This window comes from Felis catus, chromosome C1 (genome assembly GCF_018350175.1).
Source record: "Felis catus isolate Fca126 chromosome C1, F.catus_Fca126_mat1.0, whole genome shotgun sequence".
In the NCBI taxonomy this organism is placed as follows: domain Eukaryota; kingdom Metazoa; phylum Chordata; class Mammalia; order Carnivora; family Felidae; genus Felis; species Felis catus.
The window spans coordinates 68,863,721-68,880,000 of NC_058375.1; the positions used below are offsets into that span (position 1 = coordinate 68,863,721).

Sequence of the window (16,280 nt, forward strand, 5' to 3'; positions counted from 1 at the left end):
GCTGGTGACATTAGGGAGCTTGTTAACTTCAAATCTTCTTCGTTTTATATTTTTTTGGTGATACATTTTATAGAAACCCACCCCGGGGAGAGAAGGGCCAGTTGCCTCTTTATTACACTGTACAAGAGCCACATTAGCGTTCCAGTCTATATATTATGAAATTAAGTGGATACCCTTGGGGTTAATTCCTTGTTGTAATTGTAATGAAAAGAAACAATTTCTAACCCTCCATTTAAGATCTATAACTATTAAAATCCACTAGTCTTGGTGACTCCTGGGGCCAGTGGAGTGCTTCAGTGTGTATGAAAAAGGGCACTCCTACAGTGTCCAATATCAGTAATTTAAAAAGTAACAACCTCCAAGTGGGCAAACTAACAAATGAGTTTTCCATTTAGCCCCTCCCCGCTGTTTACCCATGGTGTGTTATATTCATCAACTGTGTGAAATTATATGCATATTAAAATTATGGGCCTGCGTTTTAGGATTTCGGTTGGACCAGGGGAGGGAAAGGGTACAGTGTAATTTTCTTCAGGATAAAATTTAGAGGGAATCATCATAAAGAATGGAATTGAAAGAATTGGGAAAAAGGACCATGTTCCTCCAAGGAAACCAGTACCTTCTTTGCTCTTCTGCCTCCTCCAGAGCCTCTTCTGCTTATCTTAGAGTAGTTTCAACACATGCTTTCAATTGCAAATGGATACATGTGTTCCTTTATCGTATTTAGCCTGCTAGAATTCAGTGTATTGTTAGTGGCAAAAAAATGTACATTCTGCATATGACATCTGATTTAATTTCTTTATTAGAGCTATTACAGCCATTAAAACACCAAATTTACTAGTGTATTATCATCTGACACAGCGTAAATCACTGGTTGGTACATGCACAGGGGACGATGACAATAATTTAAAATAAAAGAAAGGGACGTTTCCTTTCATAATAGAGTTAGTGTATGAAAAAGAATGAGACTTTGTGAGGCTTCTAAGATTTCTGGTGGGAGTTCTTTTTAATAAATGTATTTGTTCAGTTGTGGTTGACACGATCATAGCTCTTTTTATTTCTCTCCTTTCACTCATCATAATATGAACTGCTTCAGAAGAAAGGAAAAGCAGTTGCATGCTTGACAGAAAAGGAGCAAACTAAGAAATAATTGTATTAAAAATTTTTATTCTGTTGCCTCAAGAAATGTGATGAAAAGTTCCATTTAGAGATTTTTCTTTTTGATAATGCATTGCATTGCATGTCACAACTTATTGGTGACAAATTTTATTTTGGGCGAATAGTCCCTGTTAATTCATGCAGCATAGCTCCTGGTGACTTTATGTATGTATGTGTGTGTGAGGTGTCTCAGAATGCTCATGAAAAGTCATTACTCCTCGATTGTTCTCATTCCATTTGCAAATCTCGTTGTTCCCAAATTTGTCTCCTATGTAGTCATTTCAGAATGCCAGCAGAGGGCTGGTAATGGCCCATCATGTCTAGGTCACTGGCTTGTATCCGAACCAGGCAGGTGGTCTGAGTGAAATTAGCAGGCCTGTCTCACAATTCAGTTCCCAGCTTTCCCAGGTCCATTCGATCAAAACATTTACTAGTTTTTGTTTTTTTTTTTTTGGTAACTTTATTTATTTATTTTGAGAGTGAGAGAGTGAGAGAGATTGAGAGCCTGAGCAGGGGAGGAGCAGAGAGGGAGGGAGGGAGAGAATCCCAAACAGGCTCTGAGCTCACAGTGCAGGGCTCAACGAGGGCTTGATCCCACAACTCTGGGATCATAACTGAAACTGAATTCAAGAGTCGGGTGCTTAACTGACTGAGCCACCCAGGAGCCCCACATTTTTCCAGTCTTCTCACTGAGCATCCCACTTGTCCTTAATTGGCCACATTGGAAAGAAGCTTTTAAGATGCTCAAACATGAATATGGCACTGTAAAGGAGAACTGCTTTGCCTTGAGGCTACTGGGAGTGCCTAACTCCTGATATGATAGATTATTTTTTATTTTTAATTATTTTGAAACAATTTTAGACTTACACGAATTTGCAAAAAACTGTGCAGAAAGTTCTTATACACCCTTCACCCAGCTTCCCCTGATATTAAAACTTACTTAACCATGGCACAATTGTTAAAACTGCTAGCATACTATTAAATTATTTATAGTTTTTTTTTTTCCAAATTCAAGATTATTCAAATGTCATTGGTTTTCCCCATAGTGTATTTTTTTTTTTTTTCTGTTCCAGGATCCAATCCAGGATATCTACATTGCAGTTAATTATGATTTCTTCTTAGTCTCCTCCAATCTGTGACAGATCTTCAGTCTTTCCTTATCTTTCATAACCTTGATATTTTTTCAGAGTACTGCTCAGTATTTTGTGGAATGTTGCTTGAATTTGATTTGTCTGCTTTGAACTTAGTTTCTACATCATTAGATTAAGGTTATGCATTTTGGGCAAACATACCATAGACATGACATGTATGTTATATGCAGAATACATGATGTGGCTAAGTCTTGTTACTGGTGATATTGATCATGATCACTTGGTTAAGGTAATGTCTGCTGGGTTTCTCTACTATAAAGTCACTATTTTTCCTGATATAGTAATTTCAGTATTCAAAATTTTAAAGTGTTTGCAAGGAGGTATGTGTTTGTATGTGTATTTCAAGGAGGAAAAGGAAGAGCTGCCCTTCTAAGTCTTATCTTTAAGTAATCCTAATATATTTTTTTCACAAGCTGCATTTTGCAATCCAGTTAGTATTGAAGAAACTCAAATAATTGATGTAAAATCATCCTTGGGCTGTGGCCCTACAATAAGAACTGTAATAATCACAGAGCATGTGAACAATGCAAGCTTGTGGCTTGCACTTGGAGGCAAGGACTCTGTGAACCTGGTCAGTGGCAGATGTTGGCATTAATTTCTGGGGTATGCAGATGAGTCAAATATAGAGTGATTTGAGCTGTGTTTCCGAGATCACTTTCATTTCACTGATTTGTGTTTTGTTTTGTTTTTGTTTTCCCGTATGTTTCTCTTTCTCGTTCTGTGTTGTGAGCTGTAGGAGGTTGGGGATTGTAAACCAATATGGTCCCTAATCTTGATTGGGTCTGCAAGGTTCCTTTAACCTTGTCACATAACATATTCACAGGTCCCAGAAAATAGAATGTGGATATCTTGGAGCCCTCTCACATTTGCTGGGATACTGAGTGAGACTAACATTGTTAGTAGGAAACTAACCATATGAGTAATAGAAATAACAGCAGGAGGCAGTGACCTCTTTCTACTGTTTTTTGAGGGCCTGTAACATGCTAGTTGCTTGTGCTTGGTATTTTATATGTTATATATATGACGAGTTCTAGTCTCTGTTTTTGAGACATGGAAACTAAGGATTGGAGGGCTTCTGTAATTTACACAGCTGATAGATGGCGGTTAGAATTTTATTCTTTGATTTTCCTACCTAACCTCTTCTCCCCACTTTTCAAAATTTTGATCTAATACTTATGGAAAAGAAAACAAATAGGATGGTAAGTTTTCCCTCTAGCTCAATCCCCATTCTGCTTCTCTGTTATCCATCATCTATTTCTATTATCTGCCTATCTATTAAACAATAGACTTGGAAGCCTTGGAATGGCAAATCAGAACCCAAAGGTAAAAATAGTCATGGATAGGTCAAATGAACTATAAATTGAGAAAATAAAAATAAATAATGTTGTTAATATTTTAAGTGACAAGATACATATGAGAGAAATAGAAACATTGAACTTCCCTTTCAGGGGTTGTAAGTCTTCAACAGTCATGTTTGCCTCTTCAAATTACATAGGTCACCTTGGAGCTGGAATAGATCTGGAACTGAATTACTAAAGGAGGTTAATTATAAAGTTAGTGTTATTGCAATTGATTATTATTGGGCCATGGAAAGAAAAAATTCTGAGAGATCATAAATCCAGAGAAAGTTATAACCACATTAAAAATTTGCATCAAGTTGTTATGGAAACTCATAGAAATGCTCCCAAAGGAGGTTAGAACCATAGGTTCATGTAATTATTACAACTAAAGTTATATTTATCAGAATGAGCAAAATGTTCTTCCTTTTGGACCAGAGCACTGAAACATCAGGACTTCCCCTCTTAGTTTTTCCTGTTTTTGCTGGGCTATGCCTTCTATGTCTACCTGGCACTATTGACATCCTCAGGGGCTGGCAATGGGTAAAATCTATCCAACCACTGAACAAAGATCCTTCAGAGAGCAGCTAACAGATTATGTGTCAGATCATTCCTGCCTCTGATATTCTGCCAGATCAACTAGATAGGGAACTTTAGATATCTAAAGGCTGCCTTTCATTCGTGGTCCCTTTATTCAGGGCATAATATTTCTGACATATATTTCAGCTATTGGAAATTGTCTCAATTTCCAAATACTAGGGCTGCAAAGTTCTCTTGCAGTTTTCCTAAGTGCTTCTTACTCCCCAGTGTGTGTGTGTGTGTGTGTGTGTTTAATTTTCAGATCTTCTTCAATGAAACTTTTGATAAATGACCTTTTTTTAATATTGAAGTTTAAACACTGCTTATGCATAATTTAGATTAATTCCCTCTTCCCTTTTCACATGTATATGTACAGCTTGTTTGATCTTTAAACTGGCCACTCCATTCAACAAAATCAAGTGGTTGATGATTATGTTTTTCTAAATTGACTAGCCAACTCAGTCAAACAAGATTATGTTTACTGTACATGCAGACATCGCTCAACAAATCTATAAAATTAAGAGAGCCAAACCCTTCTCCTATGCAAGGGTGACTATATTAATCAAATTTCTCTGGAAAAAACAGAACTAATAAGATGTAAAATGTAAAGAAAGAGATTTATTATGAGGAATTGGCTCATGCGATTATGGATGCTGGCAAGTTCTAAGATCTGCAGGGTGAGCTGGCAAATTGGAGATGCAGGAGAGCCAATGATGTAGTTTCAGTCTGAGTCCAAAGGTCTGAGAACCGCGATAGTGGAGGTTGTATTTCCTGTCCAAAGGGTGGTAGACTTAAGACCCAGGAAATGCTGATGTTTCAGTTTGAGTACAAAGTCAAAAAAGAAGCCAGCATTCTAGTTTAAAGGTCATTAGGTGGGAAGAATTTTGTCATTGAGGGGAGGGTCAGCTTTTGTGTTCTGTTCAGGCCTATGATTGAACAAGGCCCACCCACATTCTGTGGGGCAATATACTTTACCACCCAGTCTGCTGATCCAGATGTTAATCTCATCCCAAAACACCCTCACAGACACACACAGAATTATGTTTGACCAAAAATCTGGACACCCATGGCCCAGGCAAATTGACACATAAAATTAACCGTCACAGTGTCTAGAAGCTATTTTGAAGTGTTTAAAAACATTATGTTTTGCTAGTTATGAACTCAATCCCAGTACACTGTCCAGGGAACCCCTTTTTTTCCTGTAAACATTAGAATATGTGACAGAGTTCAGGTAACCACCAGTAATGGAGGGGACAATGAATGGCAAGATATTTGCTTCCTCATTCCACATGAATCTCAAGGACTAACACAGAATTTGCTCTGCTCTATTAAAACTCCAGAGGCAGAGTATCTGGTACCTATAGGCAGTGATAAAATTCCTAGTTTATAATTCCTTCTCAGGGTAACCCTGTATTCTTGATGAGCCACATTTGCATGGTGGCTCTATCTGGTGCCTGGAAATCCTTTTGTGTATGCCTCTGCCTGTGATTCCACTGGCTCATACTGCTGGCTCTTTGTCATTCTGTTGACATCTGAGGAGAGGGCACCATGGGTCCTGTACCTAAATGCTGCAGAAATGATGATTAGAGGGAGAAACATCAGTGAGTCATTGTGGAAAATGATCTTCCTGTAAGTAATAAGGAGAAATGTGTTGTTGCAGCTTATAAGCCCAACCATAGCATCAAGACCCCAACTATTTAAAGTACACCTGATAGTTTTCAAAAGAAGAGATGAGCTCAGTGGGATTCCTGGGTGTTACGCATTTGATTTTAAATGGGTTTTGTGGGAAAAAATACCTTTTGGTTATTTTAAAGAGTTTAAGGTGCTAAGGAAATTACATCTTATTTGTAAATATTAAGCTTTTGAATATTCTGCCTACATTTTCAACATTTTAATTCATTTATGTTTGTCAATCAACTTATCTTCTTCCTTAGAGTACTTTATTAGTGATTATTTTAGAGCATTAAAACCCATATTCCCACAGTTCTACCACCTAAACACAACTTCTCTTTATGATCCTATCAAAAATTTTATTTGTATTCTGTATGATTCTGTATAACTGTAGTAAAAATTGATATCTTTTTAAGGCTTTTTTTTTTTTATTTTTTTTTTTAGTCTGGCCCTATTGAAAGTCTTTATTTTACCTTTGGAACAATTTTCTATTCCATCTCCAATTTTATTCAGTGTCAGCCATGATGATACGGTAAAACTGGTGTGTGTGATAAGCAGGGAGTCTCTGTTACTTCCACTATTTGAAATAACTATTAGGTGAAGACTCTACCATTATAGAGGCAAACAAAATACTTTGAAGGGCTCATTCAGTCAAATAAGTTTATTGAGCTAAGTAGAGCGATAGTCTTATAAAATATTATATTTATGCATATATATAATATAAGAATATTTTAAAAATATACTTTTATGGAAAATATGTCATATGCTGAAATACCTTCTGGTTTAGCCTTTGGGATGGGATATTTTAATAAAAAAAATAAGCTTTAAAAAATAGTCTTTTCGAAAGGAATATGGTAGACCCTGTATTCTATTTTTAAGGCAGTTTTAAGCTGTTCTCATGACCATTATTAAAGTGCCCAGGTCCAGTGATGTCAGTGTACCTAGTTAAGAAAGACAAGTGTGTTAATGCTTCTAAATTGGTAAATACATTTTAATAAAACATATTTAGATTTTGTAACTTGGTGCCAGAGGATGTCATTGAAGATGGAAACATATGGCCATTACTGGCATCTGGATAAGGGCCCCGAAGTTTTAAAATCCTCATGCTTCCTGCATAAACTGAGCTCTGAGAAGGGAAATGAAGGAATTATCCTTCCTTGATACCCCAGAGTATGGCACTATCAAGTGCATTATGGTGATTTTATACCTCCTCAAGAGGATCATTAGTCTATTTCTCTACAAAAATTTTTATGTTTTTTAATGTACATCAGTGTGGAAGGAATATCTAACTAACCTATTTATAAGGATCATAAAAATTGTTTTTCCTCTTAAAATTACATTATAAAAATGAATCTTCCCAGTGCTTTCTTGCTGGATGTTTTCAAGATTTTTTCCTTTTGTGAAACATTTATTTTCTCTTAAAAAAATATTTGCCACTTTACTTGTCCTTTCTCATTAAGGGAAAAAGAACAATTTTAAGAGTGGTTTGAAAAGAGAGCAAGCTCCCAAATTATCTCCAGACACGGTGATTTAACCCTCATCTACCTGGAAAATCTTGTACAAACTACAATAGGAACAGTTTTCTTAGTCAGAACTAAAGATAAATCTCCATAGTTACAGTGTAAAAGAATCACTAAAAAGGTTTAAAAGTTCTAAATTGGCAGTAAGCTAATCACGTAAAAGACTCAGTCTTACTCCTTTTCCAAGCCTGCCTAAAATGCTTGATTTACTCCCATATTATAAGTACATTGTAATAAATACACATCTCCTAAGGAATTAACTTTCTGCTGTGACTTTTTGAGAGTTGCTGTGTTATTAAGTGATAGATAATGTGTATACATGTGTATATGCTAGGATGCTCAAGTTATGCTGTAGTAACAAACTATCTCGAATTCTCATTGGCTAAATGCATCAAAATTTATTTCTCTCCCAGTGCAGGGCAATAGGAGCACTGCTCATTGTGGTCTCTCAGCAACTCAGGCAATGGAGCTTTCCAGTGCCACCAGTGCAGGATTTAATTTTTACAGCCATGCCAGAAAGCAAGGAAATGCTAAGTGAAACAGAACAAAACAAAAAAACACAAAAAATGGTGAGATATCCTAAGGGTACACACAAGAGTTCCCAGTGGATAAAGGTGGAAAAATTTGAGCAAAAAAAGTGTTTGTTTAATTAAAAAAAGAGAATCCAAAGAGAATCTCACTGTCAGCACAGAGCCCGATGTGGGGCTTAACTCATGAATCATGAGATCATTACCTGAGCCGAAATCAAGAGTCGGTAGCTCAACCTACTAAGCCACCCAGGCACCTCCCAATTTTTTTTTTTTTTTTTTTTTTGTTAGCGTATTTCATTACTTTCTGGAGTATTGCAGAGATTAATCCTCTAGAAGATTGAGTTACCAGTTCAAATTTTCCATCTGCTGAAAGAACTTGAATTATTTCTTTTTTAAATTTTTTTAATTTTTATTTATTTTTGGGAGGGAAAGAGAAGGAGAGAGAGCTAGGCAAGGCAGAGAGAAAGAGAGAGAGAGAGAGAGAGGGAGAGAGAGAGAGAGAGAATCCCAAGGAGGCTCCCCACTGTCAGCACGGAGCCTGAAGTGGTGCTCGAACTCAGGAACGGTAAGATCATGACCTGAGCTGAAACCAAGAATCTGATGCTTAATTGACAGAATCACCCAGGAACCCCTGGATTATTTCAATTATGTTTCTCTTTCTGTTTTGCTGGTTGGTCTTTACTTTCTGAGAAAGATTGGAAGGTGTGAAAGTGCCTGTCAGATCTAAGTTGATCATTTAAAACTGCCACTGACTTGAAGTGTAGTGAACAAAAGTCCTTTTCCTAGAAGAGACTACAGATACCAAAAGGGAAAATATTCTAGGAGAGACTACCGAGGGGCCCCTGGGTGGCTCAGTCTGTTGAGTGCCTGACTTCGGCTCAGGTCATGATCTCACAGTTTGTGAGTTCAAGCCCTGCATCGGGCTCCATGCTGACAGCTCAAAGCCTGGAGCCTGCTTTGGATTCTGTGTCTCCCTCTCTCTGCCCCTCCCCTGCTCATGCTTTGTCTCTCTCTCTCTCTCTCTCTCTCTCTCTCTCTCTCTCTCAAAAATAAGTAAAAACATTAAAAAAAATAAAATAGAAGAGACTACCGATGCCAAAAGGGAAAAGTGCTGAAAGACCTAGTTTGGCTAAGATAGTTGTTTCCTCCCTGTAAAGACTACCTTCTAGCAGTGGCATTTGTAGGAATAACAATCTCTTAATCTCTTCCACTGTCTAGAATGTTTCCAGGCAAAGGAAACCTAACCTATATTAAGATATTAAGTGCATTGATTGCTGTTTTTCTGATATGGCATGTTATTCTATTAATTTAGCTTCTATGTAGGATGTATCAGTACTGCAATTCAATATATTATAAATAATAATGATAATTTTTATATTTGCTCTGGAGGGCTAAGTTTTTTTTTTTTTAAATCATTCCTCCATTTTTGTGGGAACACCAATAGAAGGCAATCTCTTGCTGTCTCTGTAACAAAGAAACTAATTGCTAAAGCTGTTCATATAAATGAAAGGCTCTTTATCAAGTATGCACTTCGATTGTGATTTGGTTTTGTTGCCATAGCATGGACTGTCACTGTCAGCTTGGGTCATAAAGCCTTTGGATAACTGGTAGACAGTCATCACCACCAATCTGGGCTATGTTTTAATTGTCAGTTCAGGCCTAGAGAGCACTGACTTGCTCTCCATCTGCCAGCAGATCTCCTTAGGCATGAAACTATCACTGCTATTGGAATACATAATTTCTCATGCAAAAATATTAGAAGTATACCAAAGAGGCATGAAATAAAGTGACTTTTATTTTAAGTGAGATAAGGGACATTGAATGGAAACAGTGAGGAAAGGTCAAAAACAGTAGGGTTTCTTGTTTACAGGCAAAACAGTTCAGAGCTACTTCACACTGGAGAGTGCTCTTGGAATTGGATGAGAAGAGACAAGAGCTAGGAATAGACTCTCAGGCCTGCAAACAAACATTTTCTGGAGAGATTTATTCTTCCATTTGTGCCGTAGAAAAGTGAAGGGAACGTGGCAGAATGTGTACTATCAGTTGGTTTCCTCCATAGCTGAATCCCACATCATTAAGGGCCTTGGAAATACAACAGCATTTTATATTGGCTGCTAAGTTGTACTCATAGCCAGCACAGGGAACAAAGGTTTTGGGTAAATGTGTTCTTGGCGGCATATGCTGCCTTGTAAGAAGGTTGATGTTTTCCACACCAGATAAAAATTCTCTGTGGCCACCTGTGCCATATGCCATTACCAATCCCCTCAGCTCTAGGACCCCTTTAGCCAGTACAAAAGACCTCTTTACTATCATTGGAATTCAAAAGACTTGAAAGGCCTCCAGGAGGCACTATAGAGAAACTGCAGTTAGAATTAAATACCTTTTAGTTGAGGAGAACCAGTTTCACACTGGTCTCTGAACTTGGAAATCTTAGCATTTTTCCCCCGGGAGATAGGGTATTGAAATCAGATTGCTGAAGCTGTGTTACATGAATGAGAGCTTAAAAAAAGATTAAAGAAGTTTAAGGCAAAGTTCAGATATATCTTTACTATCTTCCTCAGCACATTGACACAAAGGATTAAATACAGTTTAACAGAAAAGTGGAAAAATGATTTTAATAGAATATGGTCAGAATTTGGGAACTCAAGGATTGTTATCTGTATTCCTGAAAGTAGAATATTTTCACATAAAATTGAGAAGTCATTGAAGTTGTATTCTTCTGTAATGACATACAGAAAAATCCCTATTTATTTTGACCTGAGAAGAGTTAGGAAAAAAAAAATCTCTCCTAGGAACCAATATCTTATTTCATTTTCTTCTTGAGTCACAATCACACCTGATTTACTGTTAACATCTACTAGTGGCCGAGGTTGTTGCACAGCCCTGAGCTGTGCTTAAAGTATCTTTTATAATAACCGCAGACTTAATAAAATAAATATTCCTAACTGATATTAGTATAACTGTGTTGAAAAAAAAATCCAAACTGTTGAAGATAAAACCCTTAATATCTAATGCATGTGTGATTGAGAATTTAAATGAATTTGCTTTCCTGGTACTTACTATTAAAAATTAAATTAAGACCAAGATGACACTTTAAGACATTGTACTTTGACGGTACTTGGTAGAGGGAAAAAAGGTCCCCCAAGTGCCTAACTTGAAGAGCCCCATGAGATTCTGAGAAATATACTTTTTGAATACTTCAACTTATAGTGTCTTTTCAGTACTCAATTAGCATAATTTGACACAATTATAGGTATAAACATTTTATAGGCACTTGGTAGGAGTGTCAAAAAAGTGTTGATTTCCATCCACTTATATTGGCAACACTCACCTAGTTCTAGCATGACACTTGAATGAGCAGTGAAATATGCTCCCTACTATTAATAAAATTCAAAGCATATTTCATCTTGACACCACATCACAAGTTTGACACTGCGGTTCCTCTCTGTGGAATTTTGAGTCATGGAGACATCCCCTTGCTACATCCCCATCTCAACTAGATGATAATTTGATTCAGACTATTTCAATACATGCCAATATGTATATCTCCCATGCAAAATGGAGGCATGCCCACAGAGAAAAGAAGGTATAACTGACAGGTCAACATCATTTTTGTGAAGTTGTACCTTAGTGGTTTAAAAAAAATATTTAAGTATGACTTTTACCAATTCTCCTTTTCTCACGCTTTATCAACAGGACTGTCCACAATATGAAGTTGCATGAAACAAATAAATTATTCTTAAATGTCTTAATAAAATTCTATTTTTTTAATGGATTGCTTTTTAAAACTTCAATCATGGAAGAGATAAGATAAGCAACTGTAAAGCATTTCCAAATCCAGCAGCATGAGGATTTATTGACATTGGCAACTTTGTACAAGTGTTTGGTTTGAGTTGCCGTTTTCTAAACAGTCAGACCTTTGTGTGTATGTGTATTACCAAAATGCTGGAAGAGGGAAAAAAATGAATGTTAAGTATAAGAAATATGGGAGAGAAACTCAATTATTAGGAAAAAGAGGGTAAAAATGATGAGTTATGCACTCTTTCAGCTCTGTTTTCCTTCATGGTTAATCATTTCAGGTTTCCCAGGATTGAGATGAAGTCCATTTGTTTTGCCACCATTTTCCTTGTGATTTAGCAGCTCTGATTAAAATTTATGGCTAATAAAAATAATCTGATTCATCTTAATACTATTGAAAATAGAAAAGAAGCGCCATTCAGTTAATAGTATTTTTGGTCAACATAATTTAACTATAATAGTCACTCTGATTTTTCAATGGTTTTTAATATTTGTAATTATTTTTAGAAATTGGGTTTTAGAGACACATTCTCTCATTTCTTCCATAAAATCAAATTTTGCCAGAATGAGGGAATTTTTTTTCTTTAATTCAAATTTACATTTCTTAGTCTGATATTAAGAATGAAAACATCTTAGGGATTGTTTTTATTTAGTCCTTTATTTTTATTTTATTAAAAAAATTTTTTTAATGTTTTATTTATTTTTGAGACAGAGAGAGACAGAGCATGAGCAGGGGAGGGGCAGAGAGTGAGGGAGACACAGAATCCAAAGCAGGCTCCAGGCTCCGAGCTGTTAGCACAGAGCCCGACGCGGGGCTCAAACTCACAAACCACGAGATCATGACCTGAGCCAAAGTTGGACGCTCAACCGACTGAGCCACCCAGGCGCCCCTCTTTTTATTTTATTTTTTAAAATGTTTATTTATTTTTGAGAGAGACAGAGCGTGAGCGGGGGAGGGGCAGAGAGAGAGAGGGAGACATAGAATCTGAAGAAGGCTCCAGGCTCTGAGCTTGTCAGCACAGAGCCCAATGTGGGGCTTGAACTCATGAACTATGAGATCATGACCTGAGCTGAAGTCGGATGCTTAACTGACAAAGCCACCCATGTGCCCCATGGTCCTTTAAAAGTAAGAAAAGTGAAATACTGTGACTGTTTCCTCATATCTATACAGTAATATATAGTTTTTGAAGTACTTTGATCTGTTATCTCAGTCGATATTCAGAGTAATACATGTAAGGAGGGTAGTTCTCAGAGTATGTGAAATTATTTTTCAGTAATTGGAAATTGAAATGTACTTTTGGAATTCTGACCATATTATTGAGTTATATCACATATTTTATGTACCTCTTAAGGTCAGAACAATTATTATCCCTACTTGAAAGATGAAAAAACTGAGGCCTGGGTTAGTTAAAGTAAGTTGATCAAGGTCAGGAGGTAGTGAGTGTCAGAGTTTGAATTTGAATTGATTCCAGAGTTCAAGATTTCAACCTCCACTGCAAACTGTTTCTGAGAGAAGCTTACCCAATTCTTTCCTTAAAAACAAACAAACAAACAAACAAACAAACAAACAAACAAACAAAAAACCCGGATTTTTTTAGAGAAGTGTTAGGTTTACAATAAAATTGAGAGAAAGGTACAGTAATTTCCCATGTATCTCCTGCCCCTACACATGCGTGACCACCCCCGTTGTCAACATACTCACTAGAATTTTTTACCAAGGATGCACCTGCATTGACATATAATCACCCAAAGTCCACAATTTGCCACTCTTGTTGTACACTTTATGGGTTTGGGCTAATGTATAACGACATGTGTATCTCATTATAGCATCATACAGAGTATTTTCACTTCCCTAAAAAACCTCTGTACTCTTCCACCCTCCCACTGACCTCCAGGAACCACTGACCTTCTTATTGTCTTCATAGTTTTGTCTTTTTTAGAATGTCATACAGTTAGAATTATATAGTATGTATCCTTCTCAGAATGGCGGCTTTTACATAGTAAAATGCATTTAAGTTTCCTCTATGTCTTTTCATGGCTTGAGAGCTTTTTTCTTTTTTAGTGCTGATTATTATCTGGATGAACCACAGTTTATTCTTTACTCCACTGAAGGACATCGTGGTTGCTTCCAGGTTTTGGCAATTATAATAAAATTGCTATAAACATGTGTGCAGGTGTGTGTGTGTGTGTATGTATGTGTGTGTGTGTACATACATTTTAAACTCCTTTGGGTAAATACTGAGGAGAATGATTGCTGGATTGTAAGAGTATGATTTGATTTTTTTTTTTAATGTTTATTTATTTTTGAGACAGAGAGACAGAGCATGAACAGGGGAGGAGCAGAGAGAGAGGGAGACACAGAATCTGAAACAGGCTCCAGGCCCTGAGCTGTCAGCACAGAGCCCGACACGGGGCTCGAACTCACGGACCACGAGATCATGACCTGAGCCAAAGTCAGACGCTTAACCGACTGAGCCACCCAGGCGCCCCTTGATTTGTTTTTTTTAAGAAACCACCAAACTGTCTTACAAAGTGACTACTGTTTTGCATTCCCACCAGCAACAAATGAGAGTTCCTGCTCTTCCACATCTTCACCAGTATTTGCTGTTGTCGGTGTTCTAGATTTTGGTCACTCTAATAGGTATGTAACTCTATATTTATTATTTTTTTTTAAGATAAACTGAGTCCTAGACAGGCAGTTTTTGAGACCAAAATTCTCAGCCATTTAGTAGAAAAATTAGAGTTCAGGCCTTGATGGTATCTGATGGTACTGAATTTCTGTGGTTATACAGTCTCTCAGTTGTACAGCTTTATACATGGATCACTGCCTGGGTGAAGTAGTTACTTAACTCAAATATGTTTGATAATTAATGGCAACTAGAGGTGATTTCTTACCTGTGCTTCATGAATGAGATATTTCAGAGCTGACAGTAGTATAGATTTATTCTCCAGCTCAGATGAGATTGGAACTTGCCGTGATCACTCAGCTGTATGGATCAAATCATACTTTCTAAATGCCATTCCCCCTTAATGTGCTATCTTTTACCGACACTGATCAATGGACTTCTGGTTATAAGAATAGGATTGGAAGTGGTTTCTTTGATTTCTCTTCATGATTTCAAAAGCATTAAAGGATACTACTCCTTTTGTGGGCCCCTGGGCTAAGGGTGAGGAGATGGTACATGTTATAATAGCCAGCCAAGGCCAATACTGACCTTTTCTTTGCTCTTCCTTGAATGAGATTTTGAAATAGAGATAAAGTGGGAAGGACAAACCGTAGAACAATATAGATTTTAACATCTATGACACACTTTGGGAAGATCACAGGGGAGCTAATGCTGAGGGAGGAATAGCAACATTTTTTTTTTTTTTTTAAGAATCAAAGATGGTAAATGTAGAGAATGAAGGAAAGGAGGATGGTACAATGGGAAGAGATGCCAGCATGATCACATAATTCACTGAGGGACTTCTTATAATTAAATGAGATGATCTTTTCCCATTTCCAAGTCTTGTTGTTTTTGTTCTTCTCTGGAAAAAGGTATGTGAGTACAAAACTGGTGTTGGAGTATTAGTCACCTCATAATGAGCCCCATTCCCAAATGGAATAAGATGACTTTTGCAACTGAAAAAGTTTGTATCAATGACTTTAAAACAGATGGTGGACAAGAATTACAGAGTGCTAGTGTCTCTTAACTATTGATTGACTGATTGGATCCCTTTTGAAATTGTGATAAAAGCATGGGATTTTTCCCTATGAAAATCAACATATGCTCATGCCCCAATTTAACATATCATCTTAGGTTTATAGGCTCCCTAAAGGTGATCTCTGAACTCCTGTTAAAGAACCCTTGGTTTTGATAGTCATACCAGACTTCATGAGGAGAGCAAGAGAAAGTGTGAGAGGATGAGTAAATTTTAGATAGGTAACAGATTAAATGTGAGGTATGTAGAAAGTGCTCAATAATATTGGTGGAATAGAATGGATGATTGAGCTGAGAGCATTTTCCCTCTGGCTCTTAGCCTCTCTACCTCTTTACTGTTCCACTACTTAAAGATTCAGTCACCTTGGTAAAGATTTGTGCTCTTCCCCAACCCTTTCTTCCTTTTCTTTCCTTATTCACCTCTAAAGATTGAAACTCTGCTAGGAACTAGCAGTCAGACTGGAAATGCCTTGGAGCCTAATAGCTACTTATGTCAGCTGTGGCAGTAAAATGGTTATAGCAACCCAAGTTTCTGGGAAACGTGTATGCAGCTTTAACTGAACAGCCCATCTTTTAGGCCAGTGCTTCTCCACCTTTAACGTGCACATGTCTCCCTAGGGCTCTTGGTAAAGTGAAGGTTCTGGTTCTGTAGGTTTGGGGTGAGTTGGGGTCTGCATTTCTAACAAGCTCCCAGATGATGCTGTTGCTGTTGCTGTTGCTGCTCCATGGACCACACTGTGAACAACAGAGCTGTGGCCTTTCTAGGAAGCTAGCAGAACTATTCTTGTCATTGTGGCTTGTGTGTGTGTGTGCGTGTGTCAAATAATCTAAGTTTACT

General features: G+C 37.2%; 1 long non-coding RNA gene across 5 annotated transcripts in view; it reads left to right on the forward strand.

Moving 5' to 3' along the window:
• Nucleotides 1–16,280, forward strand: part of LOC111561954 — a 68,650-nt gene that overhangs the window by 40,171 nt on the left and 12,199 nt on the right. For 4 of the 5 annotated variants that reach the window (XR_006584430.1, XR_006584429.1, XR_006584431.1 and 1 more), the window contains exon 2: nucleotides 14,301–14,382. The exons of the other annotated variant lie outside the window; for it this stretch is intronic. This is a non-coding gene — a long non-coding RNA (uncharacterized LOC111561954). The remainder of the gene's footprint in view (nucleotides 1–14,300; nucleotides 14,383–16,280) is intronic. 5 annotated transcript variants of the gene reach the window in all.